Source organism: Macaca mulatta, chromosome 6, assembly GCF_049350105.2.
Source record: "Macaca mulatta isolate MMU2019108-1 chromosome 6, T2T-MMU8v2.0, whole genome shotgun sequence".
Taxonomy (NCBI): Eukaryota; Metazoa; Chordata; class Mammalia; order Primates; family Cercopithecidae; genus Macaca; species Macaca mulatta.
Window position 1 is genome coordinate 120,488,718 of NC_133411.1, and position 19,293 is coordinate 120,508,010.

Below are 19,293 nucleotides of genomic sequence, written 5' to 3' on the forward strand. Positions count from 1 at the left end.
AACCCGACTTTTGTGTACAATAAACCCTCCATATCCATGAGTTCCATATCTGTGGATTCAAGCAAGTGCAAATTAGAAATATTTGGAAAAAAAAAACAACACTACAATAAAAATGATATGAATAAAAAATGATACAACAACTATATACCTAGCATTTACATTGTATTGTGTATTATAGTCTAGAGATGATTTAAAGTATATGGGAGGATGTGCATATGTTATATGCAAATATTAATCCATTTTATATCAAGGACTTGAGCATCTTCAGATTTGGTATTCACAGGGGTCCTGGAAGAAATTCCTCATGGATATGGGGGCATGACTGTATACACACCCGAGCCTTGACATACAGATAAATGTTGTGGTTTTTTAAATTTTTTTTTATTTTTTATTTTTGTAGTTAGCTATTTAATGAGATTCTTAAGACATTTAGAACACCAATTTGTGAGGATAAATTCCATTTGTCATGGCAAACACAGATTGCAGGTAGCCCTGGAGCTGAGGAACAGCTTTGATTTTTGGTAGAATTTGTCAGTCCACAGCTTTCTGATCAATCTTGCGCTGCTCTGTAATCTCATATTTCTGTTTCTGTGTCGAAGATCTCACCTTCCTGGTGTCTGGGCTTCCGCAGCTGCTGCTTCTTGAAGTAAGCATCAGTAAGATGTTTTGGGATTTTGACATTGCTGATATCGATTTTGGTTGAGGTGGCAATGACAAATTTCTGGTGTGTTCTTCGTAGAGGAACTCGATTGAGGACCAGAAGTCCAGTCACAAGTAACAAGCCACTAGCCAGCTGCTTCAGGAAAACCACCCTCTTGCCCCTGTGGCGTCCAGTGAGGACGATCAGAATGGTCCCCGGGGGGAATGCTGGCTCGCAGTTTTCTCACATGCGGACTGAAGGGTTTTTTGCCGTGGCTCAACAGCTTCGAGGCACATCTTCAGTAGGATAATATCTAGGCATTTTGCGAAGTTTAACCACCCGGGTACCGCCGTTCTTGTCACCACCAACTGGTTTTGTAAGAGTTGCAAGAACTTTCTCCTTTTTCTTTTCAACCTTGGATTTAGTGGCTGAGTGCTTCCTCTTGTACATGGCCTTTCTGGAATACATGGCAGATCGGGAATACCTGCCAATTCCTCTGACAAGGACAGGGTTGCAGCTGCAATGGGGCTTCCCCTTCTTGGGCTTCTTAGCCTTGATGTTACCCTTTTTCACCTTGCCACCAGCATCAGCCTTCTCGGCTTTGGGTTTCTTCTCTTTAGTATCTGGCTTCTCGACTTTTTCACCCGCCATCTTGCAAGATGGGAAAGAGAACTAAGGTCTCGGCTTCTGGTCTATCTTTTTTTTTTTTTTTTAAATTACTTTTTTTGAGACGGAGTCTTGCTCTGTCGCCCAGGCTGGAGTGCAGTGGCGAGATCTCTGCTCACTGCAAGCTCTGCCTCCCAGGTTCACGCCATTCTCCTGCCTCAGCCTCCCTAGTAGCTGGGACTACAGGCGCCCGCCACCACACCCGGCTAATTTTTTTGTATTTTTAGTAGAGACAGGGTTTCACCATGTCAGCCAGGATGGTCTTGATCTCCTGAACTCGTGATCCGCCCGCCTCAGCCTCCCAAAGTGCTGGGATTACAGACTTGAGCCACGGCACCTGGCCGTGTTTTTTACAATAGTTGTGTTCTTTACAGTAGTTACCTAGCAAAGCTATACACTCCACTAATGCTGCAAATGTTTTTTTCAGATTGTCAGTAGAGCCCTTAGTACCTTTCTCTGAATATCTCTAGTTATAGTAAATATTTATTCTTTAGGAGTTAATTGAATGTCTGAAAACAGTTGTATATTCAAAGAATAAAGAGAATGACTAAGTTGGATAATGTGAATAACCCGTATAGGGTTCCAAAACATTTTGATAAAGGGCAATGGATTGGATTTTCTTAATTTTTTTGAGGTCAAACTTATAGAGAAAGGTCTAAAGCATTTCTTCTCTGGCAGTGTTGCTAGAATATACATATCATCTTAGAGGTATATTTTGGAAGAGGATCCGAGGCCTTCAACTGCCTGGCCCTGGTGTACTTCCCCAATCTTTCCTCCCTCTTCTCCTCTACATATACTGTATACTCAGGTAATACCTGCTTTCCTAGCATAGCCTGTCTGAGTTTTCCTTTGCAGTGCTTCTCAAACTTTACTGCATCCACAATCAGCCGGGGATCTTGTTTTAAATGCAGGCCTGAATGAATAGCTCAGGGGTGGGTCCCAAGTTTCTACTTTTCTAACAAGCTCCCAGGGACCCCACTTCGAGTAGCATGATTTCAAGGCTCAGCTCAAAATATTCCTGAATTGTTTTTGGATAAACAAGAGCTCCCTTCTTCTATCAGTGGTTCCCAAACCTGTCTGCACACTAAAATCCCCTGGGGAGCTTCAAAACCTGCTGGTCCCCTCCCAGAGATTGTGGTTGAATTTTTAAAAGATTTTCAGGAGATTTCAATATGCAGACAAGTTTAGGAATCTAAATACTCACAGTGCCTCCCATGCCTCATTATGTTTTCATTATGGCTATTATTAGTTTGTTGGCCTATTTTGTCTTTGGTTTTGTCTAATTTGTGCTTCCAGGTCACTGACGTTCTCATGGTGTTTTACAAACCTAGTACTTAATAGGTGTTTGCTGAATATGTAAAAAATTAAAAATAAACAAAAATGAAAATGAATATGTAAAAGATATTACCCTCATCATCAGTCCCAGTAGAGTAGGGCCTCTCATAAAGCCTTTTACCAAAAATAACTTGTCTGACTTATTCATATTAGACTTGTAGAGACTGCTGTTCTTTACACATTCAACCTTTTCATCTTTGCCCTACAAGTGCCATCAAGAAACTTTTCTGTTTCGGTTTTTATTTTGCATGGTTGAGTTTTCTTTTGCTACTCTAGGATTACTAAGGAATTCAGCACAGCCCAGGGATCCAGGGACACCTGCCTGCCACCCACTAGAATTCCAGTACAGCAAGATTAGGGACTACCTCAAGCTTGTGCCCTGGCCCTCTTCCACAGGAGGTTCATCCTGCATGAACCTGGAGCAATAGAAGGTGGCCTGTTACCCCGTCTCTGAAGGGTCTATCCCGGAACTACATATCCCTGAAAAGATTGAGTCAATTCTCTTTCTTATTATACTCTTCCCCTCAGGATTTCCCAGCAGCTGTAAACAGTGCAGGATTGGCCAAGTGTATGCAGCAAACGCCTGGATCTCAAGGTTTTGTCTCATTATAGAGTGAGCACTTCCATGTCCTTGTGACAGCCAGCGTGGCTGCTGCCAGTCCTCCTGCTTTACAGACACACCTGGGAGGTTGAGCAGAAGTTCCACATTGCATTTATTCTTGGAGAATTATTAAGTCTTACACTCACCCTCTGTGCTGTGGTTACTACATAAGTTTCCAGGTCCTTAGGCTGCTCCCTGACGTTTAGGACTGATTTGTATGATGTGCTAACGTTGTGTCTAACCCACAAAACAGTGCTGAGGTCCTGCAGTGATGAATGACTTAGGAGAGAAGCTACTTGCTCATAACAGAAAACCAAACCCCCATTAGCTTAAACAAGTAGGATTTTTTTTTTCTCATCTAACAAGATACTGGTGTAATGTTGCAGCCCAAAATACCATTAGGAAAAATCTTTTTCTTTATTCTGCTCTACCATCCTTAGTAAGAAGACATCGTCACTTCATGGTTGCAAGATAGCTGCTGAATCTATGAATTTCACATCCTTAAATCTAGGCAGAAAGAATAAAGAAGAGTGAAGAATCATCCCTTCCAGAATTCTTAGGAACTCTGAGATGATGTTGCAGGCTACCCTTTGCACAAGAGAGTCTGGTAAAGAGCACTTTTAGGGCCGGGCATGGTGGCTCAGGCCTGTTATCCCAGCACTTTGGGAGGCCGAGGCAGGTGGATCACAAGGTCAAGAGATCGAGACCATCGTGGCCAACATTGTGAAACCTTGTCTCTACTAAAAATACAAAAATTAACTGGGCGTGGTGGTACGTGCCTGTAGTCCCAGCTACTCAGGTGGCTGAGGCAGAAGAATCGCTTGAACCTGGGAGATGGAGGTTGCAGTGAGCCGAGATCGCGCCACTGCACTCCAGCCTGGCAACAGAGTGAGACTCCGTTTCAAAAAAAAAAAAGTACTTTTAGCTGGGCACAGGGTCAACTTATCCATTAGGCATAGCAGGCACCTAGAGCTCGCCATACTTTTAGGGACTTACAAAAATGTTTTTCATTTAATTTCTTTTAAAATCAGAAGAAAAAGTGAATACGGTAAATATGAGTATACAATAATAAATTGTCAGGATTGTGTTTAACAGTGTAAAATATAATTTTAATTTTATTATTTAAATGGAGGAAGGGTCCCATGATGGCAAAAGCACCTAAGAACTATGGAGTTATCATGCAGCCCCAACTGGTAATGTCGATGTTTAGAACAAAGTCAGGGATGTGATTGTTTGCTTTATTTTTGGTAAAAATAAAGTGAATCTTCATAGCTATATTTGTGATAGATCAAAACTGGAAACAACCCAAATGTCCATCTTTTGGGGAACTGATAAATAAATGTGGTTCATCCTAACAATGAAATACTACTCTGTAATGAAAAGGAGTGAATCGTTGATATATAAGAAAGCTAGACAAATCTCAAAATAGTTATGCTGAGAGAAAGAGTTCAAACTACATGCCCTGTGATCCCATTTATGTAAAACTCTAGACAATGCAAACTTATCCCTAATGACTGAAAGTAAGTCAGTGTTGCCTACAGAGAGAGTTGGGTGGAAGGGAGGAATTACAAAGGGGCAGGGGGATAAATTAGGGAATGATGGATATGTTCACTCTCCTGATTATGGTGATGGTTTCATGGGTATAATTCAATACCCAAACTTATCAAATGGTATACTTTAAATATGTGCAGTTTATTTTATGTTGTTTATACTTCAGTAAAACTGTTTTAAAAAGTGGAGGGGTAATAGATACTGGATTGGCAATTCATATTTTCTACCCAAAGTGGTGTGATATGATTTCATCCCTGTAATTTGGATATCGGCACCCAGAAAACAATCATACTCAGTGGGGCCCTTACTCAGAAATTGGGTACATATAAGGAGCCAGGTTTTCAATGGTCTTTATTTAGTGCCTTGTACATGCCTTTAACACCCTGAAACTGGGTGTGTAACTGGCATTCTTTGGAAGCTGAGCTAAGGTGTATACACTACATAAAAATTACCCATTAGATCTGTGACATCTAATGGGTAAAATTACCCATTAGATCCCTGCCTCTTCTCTCCTTTGGTGTACATTACAAGATACTGACATCATAGTCTCTCTCTGACTGGGCCACTGACTCCAGGTCTCCACTAGGTTCCTTGTGGCTTCATAGTCTGTAATGAAGTTGCTATGGGACTGGCTGTGTCCTGAATGTTTCCCCTGCTCATGTCATCTGGTATCATCACCTGATAGCGTCAGGGAGGGAGTTCTCACTGTGAGGCCTTTGGGTGTGACCTTTGTAGTTTTCCTGATTCCCTAGGTCTCTTTATTTATGTTTACTTTTACTTTCTTTCTCTACTACCTTCCTCTCCATCCTTTATTCTTCACCACTTGCATTCCCAGGAACATACTACTTCTCACTACAGAGATGAGATTTCCTTTTCTCATCCTGCAATGTTTGCAGTTTCTGGCTTTTTGTTTCCACTATGGTTCTTGCTGGTTTGGCTACAGGAATGGTGGAGAGCTCCTGACTCAGTGTCTGCTGACTTGGCTGGGGTCATCTCTGGCCCAACGGGTAGGAAAGAAGAATGATTGGAAGGAGACTTCCATTCTGAACTGCGGTTCCATTTCCTTTAAAATATTTTAAGCCAAATATACCTTACATGATAAGAATTTATTGTCTTTTAGAGAATTCCTATTTTTTTGTGATATTCCTATTTCTTCCATTTATATAAATTTGACACTTTTTTTTTTTTTGAGATAGAGTTTTGCTCTTGTTGCCCAAGCTGAAGTACAATGGCACGATCTTGGCTCACCGCAACCTCCGCCCCGCTGGGTTCAAGCAATTCTCCTGCCTTGGCCTCCCGAGTAGCTGGGATTACAGGCGTGTGCCACCACACCCGCTTAATTTTTGTATTTTTAGTAGAGACGGGGCTTCTCCATGTCAGTTAGGCTGGTTTCAAACTCCTGACCTCAGGTGATCTGCCTGCCTTGGCCTCCCAAAGTGCTGAGATTACACTTATGAGCCACCGCGCCCAACCAATTTGACTACACTTCTTATTAACATGTGAAGAAAGCAGTTATCTCACTTAAGCAAAAAGCCAGAGGACAAAACAAAGTATAATCTTTACCCCAGTAACCTAGGAGCCTAAAAGGGAGCAGCTCATCAGATGACTGGTGCTTGTAGCTACACCCACCACCTGGCACCCACGCTAGATAACCCTGTACATGGTGAGATTTCAGAAGAAGTTTTGATTGCACTAGTTAAGACTATAATCCCATATTTTGTGAATGATTTTGAGAAAGAAGAAAAATGCCAAAGGGAGGAAATAAAAAGACATCAAGCTCTAGAAAGACATTAAAAAAAAGGAAGAAAGATGAAAGAGGCAGTTACAGATTTTCAAGATCACTGGATACAAGTGCTGATGAAGTTGAAAATTTATGAGCAAGAAAGGAGGAAAGAAGGAGGGTCAGAACTGCCATTGCCCCACCGACCTCTACCCCAGAGAAAGGAAAAGAGTTACACAGGAGTTTGCATATAAAGAACACTCAAACCTCGTTCATGATCTTCTAAAGCTGCCCTTCCTCCCTCACTGGGAAGATCTCTAGTGGCCTGGAAACTCCTCCTTTGATGACAAGGGTGAAATGGTAATGCATAAAAACACACAGAACTATGGTGTTTGAGAGGGCCAAGCCTTGGGAAACAAGAACAAGGATGGAGTTCCAAGTTGTCATAGGTAAGACTAGCAAGCCAGGAGGAAAGGTCAATGTTAGCAACACTACATAGATGCCTCCAAAATATCTGTTTCCAGTTAATTTGCAGAAATTCTTAAGTGCTTTACTATAATGTGTCGCTAAGAACATGGCTCATGCAGAAGAGTCGGATGAAGACTTAAAAACAGAAATTAAGAAAGAGTATGAAAACTATGGCAAAGTTGGAAAATGTGAAATGTTACGAATTCCTGGTACATGGAAGGATACCTAATGATTGGCTTTAAATTTCTATTATCAGGCATTTGGATAGCTTAAGCTATATCTCTCCTCTTACAGTGGGAATAAATCAATATAGCATAGCAAATTAAAACTCAGGTTTTGGATTGACTATAGAATAGAGTGACTTTGAACAAATAACTAAACTCTCTGAATAGCAGTGGGCTGGAAAACCAGCTCTCCACAAGAAAACAACAGGCTTAATTTGTAGTGTTTGCTTCTTTCCTCAGTATAAAGACTCCAACCATGGTTGATTTCAAACTACCAACAGTTTAATAATCAGCTTTCAAAATGCTTGAAAATTTGCCTGTAATCTCAGCTACTCGAGAGGCTGAGGCAGGAGAATCACTTGGACCCAGGAGGCAGAGGTTGCAGTGAGCCGAGATTGCGCCATTGCACTCCAGCCTGGGGGACAGAGCAAGACTCCATCTCCAAAAACAAAAAAAAAAAAAAAAAGAAAAAAGAAAAAAAAATTCTTGAAAATTTGAAAATTTAACAATTGGTTGTCATGAGCTGGAATGACCCAACCCTAGACCTCTATCGTCTCTGTTTCTTCATCTTAAAAACAGGACCAATACTGCCCCTCTTAGGTTTAGGATCAGTAAAAACATCCCAGCCTTGGGCTCACTGGATGGCTATCACTCCCTAGAAGTAGCCGTTAGTATTTATTAGTTTTTCTGAATGCAGTACCAGGATATTTTTTCCCATTGAAATAAGATGCTATTTTGCAATATTAAATTTCTTGACATTGTTTTCCAACCCAAGAAATCTTAGTAGCTTCACAACCTTTGCCTGCCCATGGTTTATCATTGCCCAATCTGCTAATTTCTTTACTCAATGTTTTGCCAGTAAGTTGAGTATTACTCAGACCAGTGACTGCCCCAGCGTTGTGCTTTCTCATTAGCTGACTAGTTTGCAGCCTTTCACCTCAGCCCTTCCCCTAAAGGTTCTTTAGGCAGGAATCCAGCTAGCAATTACTGTATTTCCATTTGTGATTAGAAAGGAAGAGGTTTTTCTTATCTGCAAACATTTGACCACCAAATGCCAGGATTATCACTTATGAAGAGTCACTGGTCCTTTACTATTTCTAGACGATGTTTCAAATGGATCCTGTGGCTGAATTTGATTCCTATTCTCAGAGAGCAAAGGATAAGCTTAGCGCCTCATAGAATTGTACCTGAAGCATTTACAGAAAGCATGTACCATGTAACCTGTCCCTAAAGAGGAGGCTTTGGTGACAATACTAATGCAAGCTCTGTGAAGCAGGGACAGTCTCTTGCTCAACCTTGTATTCTCGTAGCATAGTATACATTGTGGCCTTTCTAGCCCCTCATTGAATCCTGGCCCAGTTGAATTAAATTACCAATCTGAAAGAAGCTAACTTTAAGACCATTTTATGTTTCCAAGATCAATTCAGGATATTAGGTTTTCCTGGGAGGTGGGGTGGGAGGGGAGATCTGACATTATTATTACTCTGGCTAAGAGGAATGCCAGTACTGAATTAAATAAAATATTGTCAGCATCATGTTCTCTTACACAAAAGAATATCCCTAGAATCAATTTAGGAAAAGAAAAGAGAGTAACGGTAAACACAAAAACTTTCTGAGAAGTGGGATTAAGGGGCAAATTACTTCACTTTTCTACATCTAATTTATTAATCTCTAAAATAGGAGTAATGTTACCTACTGCAGAGTAGGTTATGATGAAGATTACTTAAGATAACATTTGTAAAGCAGTAACATAGTGCCTCTCACATTTGATGACCCAAATACATGGTATCTAAATTATTACTGTTATTGTTGCTGCTGCTGTTATTTTTACAGCAGAGTGCTGTTACCAATATAGGTCAGAAAATCTATGTTGTGGTTGTCATCACTACAGTGAGGATATTAGAAGATTAAAGTTGGAAAGAATGTGAGAAAAGTATGTACTCTTGAGTAACATGTCTTCTTATCCCCAAATGTTCTTCTTTCGTGGGGATTTTTTCTTATTAGTTTACAACTTTCAACCACCAATAAGAGAATCTTTGGGAAAGCGATACGCTGAGATATGATTCTTTTGCTCTCTACTAAGTCAAGAAATGTCATCTCTCATGTGCCAAAGACATTTTGCAATTTTGTTAAAATTAATTTTTAATTAGCCAATGTAATAGAACAGCTTATTTTGAGTGACTTGTCATGTGTTACTATTTCCATTAGTTACACAACTGTGGGCAAAACTTTGAAAATGAAACACAGAATCCTGGGATTCCCTTGCTGTGGGCAAGTACGCACACTGTGAGTGGATGTGAGGATGTCTTCTGAAGGGAGGAGAAATCTCCTTTGTCAACTTTCTATCTAGGGCAGAAAATAAGCCATAGCAGCTTGATCCTATCTTTATAAAAGAAAACATTTCTTTTTTCTTGGGACTGAGATGAGTTTGGAGGCCTCAGTAATGGCTAAAAGACAAGGTCAGTCCTTCAGTGCATACAGGTTAGGTGGGCCCTTCGTGACAAAATGCAGGAAGCCTAAGAAATGAGACAGCCTGTGAAAAACCCTAGGAGGAGCTCCTAGGAGATATCCTCTCTAGAAGCTAGTTTTTAATGTTCTCTTTTTGCATTTTAATTGTCTCCTCTTATGCCCAGTACTACAACAATCCTTTGGTAAACATTGTTGCATGGTCTTAGCTGGTACTTCAAGGAATTACCAATGCCCATATGAGAGAATCTAATGTCCATACCTAAGGAGGAAGCAAGTTATGAGATAGTAAAAGATGAATGACTGGAAGAAAAGAAATCCCAGTCCAGAGCAAAAAAGCTGGCTGGGGATTCCAGAGATGACTGAATAGTTTAATGGAACATAAAAGCATTCCTAAGAGAATTCTCAAAAATTTACTTAAAGGTGGTAAGGTAAAGGAGGGTAGAGAAGAATATTATATGACCACATCTCCACATTGCACAGAATCGGACTATTATTATGTTTGTTTGTTGTCATCATTGTTTGAATTAAAAGGAAAAATTACCCAGAAAGTGGGAGAGTTTGCCGGCATTAAAGTTGAATTAACTTGCTAGGGCCACCATAACAAATATCACAGTCTGGGTGGCTTAAACAACAGACACTTATTTTCTTACAGTTCTGGAGGCCCAGGGGTTCAAGATCAAGGTGCTGGCAGGCTTGACCTGAGGCCTCTCCCTTTGGCTTGCAGAGGGCCGTCTTCTCACTGTCTCCTCACACAGGGCTTTTCCTTTGTTCATGTGCATCCCTGGTGTCTGGTGTCTCTTTGTCTTCATAAGAACTCCAGGTATATGAGATTAGGGCCCCTCCTGATGGCGTTATAACCACCTCTTTAAAAACCTTATCTTCAGATACAGCCACAGTACTGGGGACTAGGGCTTCAACATATGAATTTGGGGGAGGGTAGAGGGCACAATTCAGCCCATAACAGGTGTTCATACAGATGTTAAAATGCATTCATATTTCAGCCCTGAAGTGTTGAAAAATACAATGACATGATGGGCGTCGACGTCAGGGTAACAGCCTCTTTCCTCCTTACTCTGATACTCTCCGTAACCCACTGCAAAGTGTGGCATCATCTTTAACTGACTGCCTTTCTGGAAACCCTAGGCTGTCTTCTAGATGCTAACTCTCTAGAAGATTTTAATAGAGGTCACAGGAGTGGGAGGATGGAAAGGACTGCAGGGGTAAAATCAGGAAAGGAAGGAAGCTCCTGCCTCTAGGCCCAGCATGTAGGAGCATGGTTACGAGACAACAAGTTGTGCTTCCTACACTCGACTTACCAAATACCTCTGGAGGCATCCAATACTTCATTCAAATGCACTCAAAGCGAAGCACTCAAACCGTCGTTGAACATTTCTCTGGCAGGTTGCCAGTACTTCATTCTTTTCGTTAATGGTGACAGAGAAAATTACACAAAGCATCCAGGATGTTGATGTGCCACTTGCTTCACAGTTTACTTCAAAGTCCCCTCAGAGTTTTCCGAATTTTACTTTCTGGAACAAAGAATATTATTGGCATAAGCATCAAGTATGCAGTTAATGGTGAGCAAGTTCTGAATTTTTGAGTCAGAAGCAATCTGTCAGCAAGTAATAGCCAAAGGCCCTGTAGTAATAGGCTTAGTTGGCCCAGGCTTATTTCTCTAATTCACTGATTCTCTTGCATCAAAACAGCAAAAAACAAAGTTAAAAACATGATGATTTTTCTACTGAGTTGTCTCCCGTGGCTTTTATTCTTATACTGTAACATGACCTGGCATTACCCCGGGTTCTCCTTTAGTCTCCTTGGTTGAGAATGACATCTAGGGAGACCTATTTAATTCATCAAATCATAAAAGCTAGACAGAACCACAAGAAATTGTTCTCTTAAATCTCCCTGGAAGGCTTCAGTGAGGCACAACCATCAAAGTTTTCCAGGGAAGAAAGGCAGTGTTGTCTGTATATTTAGCCGTCAAAAAGGTTTTCCTGTGTCAAAGTTGCTCTCCTGCCAGTGTCTGAACTTGAATTAACTCTATATCTTGCCAAATTCCCTACCCCACATCCAGTCTCAGGAAGAAAGCCTGGTATTCTAGTATTTTCCAACAAAATACACAAACTGAACTCTCAACATTGACCCTGGGTTACCTGTGAAATCTTGATTTCCAATTTACACAGCTAGAAGAGCCCTTAGCCTAGGGCTGCTTCAGAAATCCTTGCTTAATGGATGACTCATATGGTCAGTCTCCTTGAAATCGGGAAATTAATGTTTGTCATAAATGTGAATTTCTGGGGAATACTCTGATTTTTTGAAGCCCAGTTTTTCTTATAACCTGTAAGAAACTTAGCTGCTTATTTTAAGCTGTTTGCTTCTTAATTTACTGTGTCTCTGCATAGGTGATCAAACACACGTTGCTGTATTCCCCTCTTTCTGTGGTCTCCCTTTCTGCTTTCTCCCACTCAGTCTTCAGCAAAGATCCATGTTCTCAAGAACACCATCCACCCAACAGTGCCCCCTGCCTCCCATCTAGCAACTCAGCAATGGTATCCATCAGTCCTGGCTCTGAACTCCTGGCTTGTGCTGTTGGACCAAATAGCCAGTAAGGTTTGCTCAGTGACCTGTTGTTTGCAAACAAATAAACTAAGGCATGTGATCACTTAGTGATGAGTGGGTAAAGAGAAACTTGAGCTGTACAGTGTTGTCTGTTATAAGCATCGTTCTTAGCCCAGAAACCCAGGGTTTCCAGGCCTAAAGTCACAGTGAAAGTGCTTCAGGTGTCATCAGCACAGTTGAACCTCTTACCCGACCCCTGCCAAACATGGCCCACCTCAGACCCTTATTTCACAGGTGGGAAAACTGAGTCCCAGAAACATATGGTATTAATTTGCTCAAGTTTGCATGGTAGAGCTCATTGCTGGGAAGTTGTGTGTAGAACTCAAGTCCCCTGACTTCCAGTCCAGTGTTCATTACGTTATACTCTATGTTCCTCTAGTACTTCTTCACCATTCTATCCAACCCATTATGCCACCCTAGTCTGAAAACCATGCAAGTCAGCTCTCTGCATGCCAAAATAACAGGTCCAAACACATGAGCTGTGCATCCAAAAAGCCCGAGGGTGCACTTGTCTTTCTGTATCAGGAATTGTCCATGTCCTTTACCAGCCAGCCCCTGGAGAAGCTAAATGGCACTTGGCAGCTTCGCACATTAATTCTGCAGAGAACGTAGGAATACAGATGGCACATGATGTTGCTGGCCTCCTCAAACTCCTTCATTGTTTCCCTACAAAAGTTCAAACACCACGGCCCCATGTTAGAGATGTTCCTTAGCCTGCCCTAAACCTCCCTGCTTGCTTTCTCCACAGTTGTTCCTTAACTTGTTCTTTCTTGTTGCTGTGTACTTGTCTGCTTGCATACAGAGTGCCCCTCCCACTTCTTCACCCAACTATGCTTGAAACTCCAAGACCCACATTCTTTTTCCCAGGCCTTGCTCAACAGTCATGCCCTTTACCCTCTGAAGAAAAATTTCTACTCTGTAGAGAAAAGTGGTTCTGAATAATTAACACATTTAGTGGCCACTAGAGATGGGTTCACAGCATCAGTTTGGCCACAAGCCTTGTTCCCCACCAGTTCCTCCTTCTCTATTTATCTAGTACAATGCCTGGCATATAGCAGCTTAGTAAGTGTTGGGTGAATGGGAATTAATGAATGAATAAATGTACTTTCTATGCTCTGTATGTATCTGTATATGTTTGTGGGTATGTGTGTGGGTATGTATGTGTTCTTTGGGGGATATGTATGTGTATGTTTGTGTGTAGGTGAGTATGTGTGTGTATTTCAGAGTATTTGAAGTTTGAAAGCCATTAAAGCTACACTTCTTTTTTGTTCCTCCTCAGTAAGGTTCAACAATGAAATTAGGAGTAGAACTTAAGTTTCTGGTTGGCTTAAGTAAACCACAACCCTCTCCATCCTGGCTCCCTTCCATTTTAGAAACATCAGCTTTCTGAGGTTTCAGGCTTGGTATTTCACTGATAACTTGTAAATGGGTCCAGTGGCTCTGAGTCAGAGCCCCAAACTTCAGCTCCACTGCAAAGAAGGGCTTCATTGATTTGAAGGCCAAGCCATAGAAATGTTTGCTTTCCTTGCAGTAGCTGACTGAATTGTGCTCCGGAGCAGTGGGGCTGCACATGTGGCCCTGTGAACTCTGCAGGGCCAGGTTGTAGCTGCATATGGCATAGGTACTCATGATATGGCATCATGCCATCTGTAATGGCTTAGCACAATGCACCTATACACAGGAAGCTTAAAATATACTGGAGCCCTCAAATTTGCTTTTAGTGGTTGTATAAATTAGTACAATCTTTATGGGGGTAGTTTGGTAAAAGGTTTGAAAACTTTAATTTTGCCTATTCTTTTTCCTTACAATTTTACTTCTGGAGGGTCTAGAGGAGAATCCGTTTCCTTGCCTCGCTACTGCAATGCCTACACATGGTCACAAAGATAATTTACGCAATTATTTTCATTGCAGAATTGTCTATAATAATGAGTGAGTTGAAATTACTTAAAAGTCTCTCAATATGGTACTAGTTGATTAAATTATGATATAGGGGAAAAAAACCCAGAATACTAAGCAGACATTCAAAACAAGAGAGAGGTGCATAAACTGGCATGAAAAAATGTTCACAACATGTTGTTCAGTTAAAAAAAAAAAAAGCAAGTTGCCTGCAGTATAGCTAAAAGAATTTGACTTTTGAAATCAAAATCATGAGATATGTATAATAAGTTATATATGTAAGCAGAGAGATCTGGAAAATAAAGAGGTCTCTTGGCTATGTAATTTGGGGATGGTTTCACCTTCTTAAAACATTTGAACTTATTTTCTCAGTTATGTTTTGTCTTTATAGTTGGAAAAAAAGGGAAAAACAAATTTACTTGTGAAAAATATAGTAACAGATGCTATGTAAATTCTGAAAATAAGGGAGGTCAATCATAGGTATTTGGTAAGAAACCAAAACACAAGGCATTCTTCTTTCAGAGGAAATTTAAAACCAAGAAGGAGCGAGCACCCTTTTGTTAATCTTATTATAATCAACTGCTTTATATTTATTTTCATTTCCACAAAGTGACAGCAGTCACATAGAAATGTTTCTCAATGACGTTAGAATGTCAAGACTCCACTGCAGTCTGTGTCTACTCTTTTCAGATGCTTCTGCAGTTTGACAATAAACTTAAGGAAATCTCCTATAATTCCCAGGGTGAGGAGAAAGAAAAGTCTTTCTGTTATTGAAATGGATACAGGAATACAGTCATATTAAACAAAAGGATATTTTGAAAGTTTGGATTTAATTAGCTTGTTTATGGTTTAAATTTCTTTTTAGATGGTTCTATTTCTGAATTTAGGAAGGTTTTAAAATGACTTCTCTTTTCTCTTTAAGTCCCTGTATCCCATTTTTTGTTTTTCTATACTTCAGAACCTAATCAATTTAGAATTCTTCACACATGCCAATTCTTTCAATTGAGTTTGGCCTACAAAATAGTAAGATGCAATCAAACTTGTTTTTGTACATATGATTTCATATGTTTAAAAGTCAACATGCAAATATATGCAGAAACTCTCGAATTTTTTTAATGAGAAAAACATCTCCCTGAATTTGAAATCAAGCCTTATGGGTAGTTCCGGTGCTATGAAGTTAGGTGGCTCACATACGTGTGTGGGTGATGGATGGCGGACACCAACCCCACTGTCTTCCTGAAGGTAGCTAAAAATCAAATATTCCAGGAGACCAAGAAGATGCAGTCAGTGGACTCTCAACAATAATTTTCTAATTGATAGGTTTTATGGATACTTTTTCAGTGAACATAGTTTCATTTACTTGAGTCAATAATACTCCCACAGGAATGAGAACCACAAAATTATACTTTTTTAGTTTACCTGGCAATATGATGCTTCTATTACAGAATGATAAATCCTATTACCTGTTTATTCAGAATTTCAATTTAATTCAACATTCAGAAACACTGCTGGTTTGTTTTCTTTTCTCTGAGTCTCATTTCTGTCACTGGCCATCTTCTCTGCATACAATGTCTTCTATAATGAGGCAAGAATTTCAGTACCTCACACAATTCTCATAGAAAGAATTTACAAAAACTTTGTTCCATTTACTTCTACTTAAAATGGCTTCCTTTTCTCCAGAATCATAGAAGTCTTATCAGCATGCTAAACAAAGACTCCAAGCTTAAGGGAGAAAAAGAAAGAAGGGATTTAAACAGTTGGATTATAAGATATAATGGACCAGAGAATTCTAATAGATTTGGAGTGCTACAGATATCTCCCTGGCCCTAGGCAGGCCCAGCCTTCCACAGTACTACCCAAATTCCCACCTCCTACCCCCATACCCTCTCACCTTCCACCCATGTACCCTCCTTTCTCATGAACCTTCCCACCTCCTACCCTAGTCACCCTCTTACCACCTGTCCACTCACCTATAAAGGTGAGCTGATTGCAGATGATTCAGGATATGAATTAAGCTGTTCTGGGGATAAAATCTCAACTCACTACCTCTTGGCACATTCTAAGATATAAAGGGACCTTCCTCGGGGTAGAATGTAAACATCCCCTGTTCATCCCAGACATCAAATGGATTGAGTGATTATGTTTCTGAGGACTAAGACCTCCATACATTGGTGAAGTAAGGCCAGTTTTTTTGATGCTGAAGATTTAGGCTCCTGTTTAAACATAGTCAAGTCTCTTACTGGGCCATTAAGGTCTTTTGTGAGAGAAAATAAAGAAGATTGAGCTTTTGGATAAAGCAGAAGTTGGAGTAAAGTTAGGGAGGCTGGAAAGAAAAGGAAGGGAGGGGAGAAGGGAACCCTGAATGAGGTGGAGGATCTACCAGGAGCAGTGCAATCATCAAGGGATAACCAGGCAGGAGACCTTGAGAAGGACCTCTGTAAAGAGGTAATCATTTCTTTTTCTTTTTCTTTCTTTTTTTTTTTTTTTGAGATGGAGTCTTTCTCTGTCGCCCAGGCTGGAGTGCAGTGGTGCAATCTCGGCTCACTGCAAGCTTTGCCTCCCGGGTTCACGCCATTCTCCTGCCTCAGCCTTCTGAATAGCTGGGACTACAGGCGCCCACCACCACACCCGGCTAATTTTTTGTATTTTTAGTAGAGACGGGGTTTCACCGTGTTAGCCAGGATGGACTCGATCTCCTGACCTCGTGATCCAGCCGCATCGGCCTCCCAAAGTGCTGGGATTACAGGCGTGAGCCACCACACCCCGCCAAGAGATAATCATTTCTGTTGTTTTTGTAAAATATGTCAGTCTATACAGCTCCATGTGTATGTTTGCAAATTAACCTTAATATATACTCTAGGGGTGTTAATTAGCATATGAAACACCCTAATCAGAAATCCACATATGAGCAATAGCTCCAAATACTGCTATCTAAATATGCACCAGAGAGTTTTTAATTAGGGCAAAGCATATTAGCAAATACTTTTTCTATATTGGAATTAGAGATTTTTCAAGATAGATGTTTGGTCAAGAAGATTTAGGCAGATGTTTTTCCCCTGCATGAATGAGTTATAGGAAACCTAGCAGCCTAACATCTTTGGGGATGGTGCCCTTGATCTGGAATGCTGTTTGGTCCTGTGTTCCCTGGACACTTAGAAAATGATTCCCTTGCCTGATTCTACCTGAAGGCTAGCTGAGCCTCATCAACATTGTTACTTTTGACCCAGCACAAACCTTTCTTGTATAGTGTGTGTTAAGAAACCAGAAAGAATGAAGAGTGAGGACTTTAGCAAGTTTAGATAATGAATTGTCTTACTCTTTTGGTACTTCTTTGCTTACAAAGATTTGTAAGTGAGGGAGCACTGAGTCTGAGACTAAGTCACTATAATACATTTTAATTTTATTTATTATAATATAGACATAGGTAGAGAATTATTCAAAGAGGGCATGTAGCTCTCACCTACTCTAGTAGTAGAAGGCTATGTTTACAAGAAAAACCTGACACCTGGAAAATGTCTGCTTGGCTTAACCGAAATCTCAAAAGAGGAAACTGCTGAAGATCCTAGCAGTGAAGTGAAAGTAAAGTCCTTGTCTGTCAACTACCAGGCTGTATGTGAAAGGGAACCTCATTTCACATTGCCAGCATGCACTGGACAAATGTGAGGCAAGGTGCACAGGAGTTCCTGCACCTCGACTTGGGGAGAGCTGCAAGAACTATCTTGATTCCTCTGCTGGCCCTTGGACACATACTATCTAAGACTGAAACTTCCATGATCCCTGGCCAATTTTGGTGCAGACCCTCTAGCCCTTAGGTCTCCTGGATCACTCTTCCTCCAAATCCAGGAAGTGTATGCTCAGACATCTTGGACTGGCCAGTTATGTATGAATGGTCAGTTAAGTGGGGATTGGGCAAAGATAGTTTCTTAAGAGGTGATATTCTGGTGACAGTATTTTTCATAAGATAAAATGCATTTCTATTATGAATGTTTAGATTAGAATGATTGGAAAAAGAGGGTATCAGGAATAGGCAGTGTGGGGGAAAAAAAAGGCCAAGTTTGTGGGAATACCAAACAAAATAAGAACACAAAGAGCACAGTAGAGTCATTATCAACCATAAGTGCAGAAAGATCATTTTGTCAATGAAGTATTCAGATGAAAACCAGACAAATTGTTTTTTACATATTGAAGACAACTAGTATTATTGATTGGAAGCCTAATTTGTGCATCTTTATGCTGGAATTCTCTTTGATATGGCTTTATTAGTTTTAAAATATATAACTATTTGGTGTTTGTTTCCCCAGGTCTGGAAAACTTACATTCATGGGTTAGAGAAAGCTGACAATAAGATCACTAATCCACCACAGATAATTGTTGAGAAACCAACCATGAAGACCAAGGACAATACTAGAGGATGTGGTAGAGGAGGAGGATAGCACAAAGGGAGGAAATGACCTAACTCTATAAGAAAATAAGGCAGATATTGAAGACTGAACACTAGTGAATGAGTTTAACGTTGATCTCTGGGGATTCTCCTGACCACATGGTGAGATAGGAGATGATCTTTTAGAATCTGTCTGCACTATAAGGAGAAGTAATGCTAGACTGTTATTTCTTCTAAGGCTGTAGTTAATCAACAGGTGGATGGGGGTACTGTAGACCTAGTGAGTCTGGACTTACAGCACTGGATAATGTCTAAGTTCTGTCCTTGGTCAAGACAGAGAAACAGAGGTAGCAGCTTTGAAATCTGGTCTTTGGACTAATGCCAAAACAGCTGCTTAAGAGTCACCTAGGGATGTTGTTAAATAGTTCAAGATGCCTGTGCTACAACCCTTTAGGCTAAAGAGTGAAGTCCAAAAGTTGAGTTTTAGTAAGCTGTCCAAATAAGTTCCATGTGCAGGCAGGTATGACATCCCTGAAGGGAGCTGATTTATGGACCAAAGACAAACTGAAGAGAGTCTTCCCAAAGTGCCATATGGGGTTCTGTTTCAGTCAACATTCTTATCATTACCTTAGATAACAATGACAAGTTTATCAAATTCAAGGATGACATGAAACTGGAGAAGAGAGCAGAATTTGGATCCAAAATGATTTCATACTAAGT

At 40.5% G+C, this 19,293-nt stretch overlaps 1 pseudogene; it reads right to left on the reverse strand.

The window, feature by feature from the left end:
- Positions 1–411: 411 nt before the first annotated feature.
- On the reverse strand, positions 412–1,310 carry LOC706754 (large ribosomal subunit protein eL6 pseudogene; annotated as a pseudogene).
- Between the last annotated feature and the right edge of the window lie 17,983 nt (positions 1,311–19,293).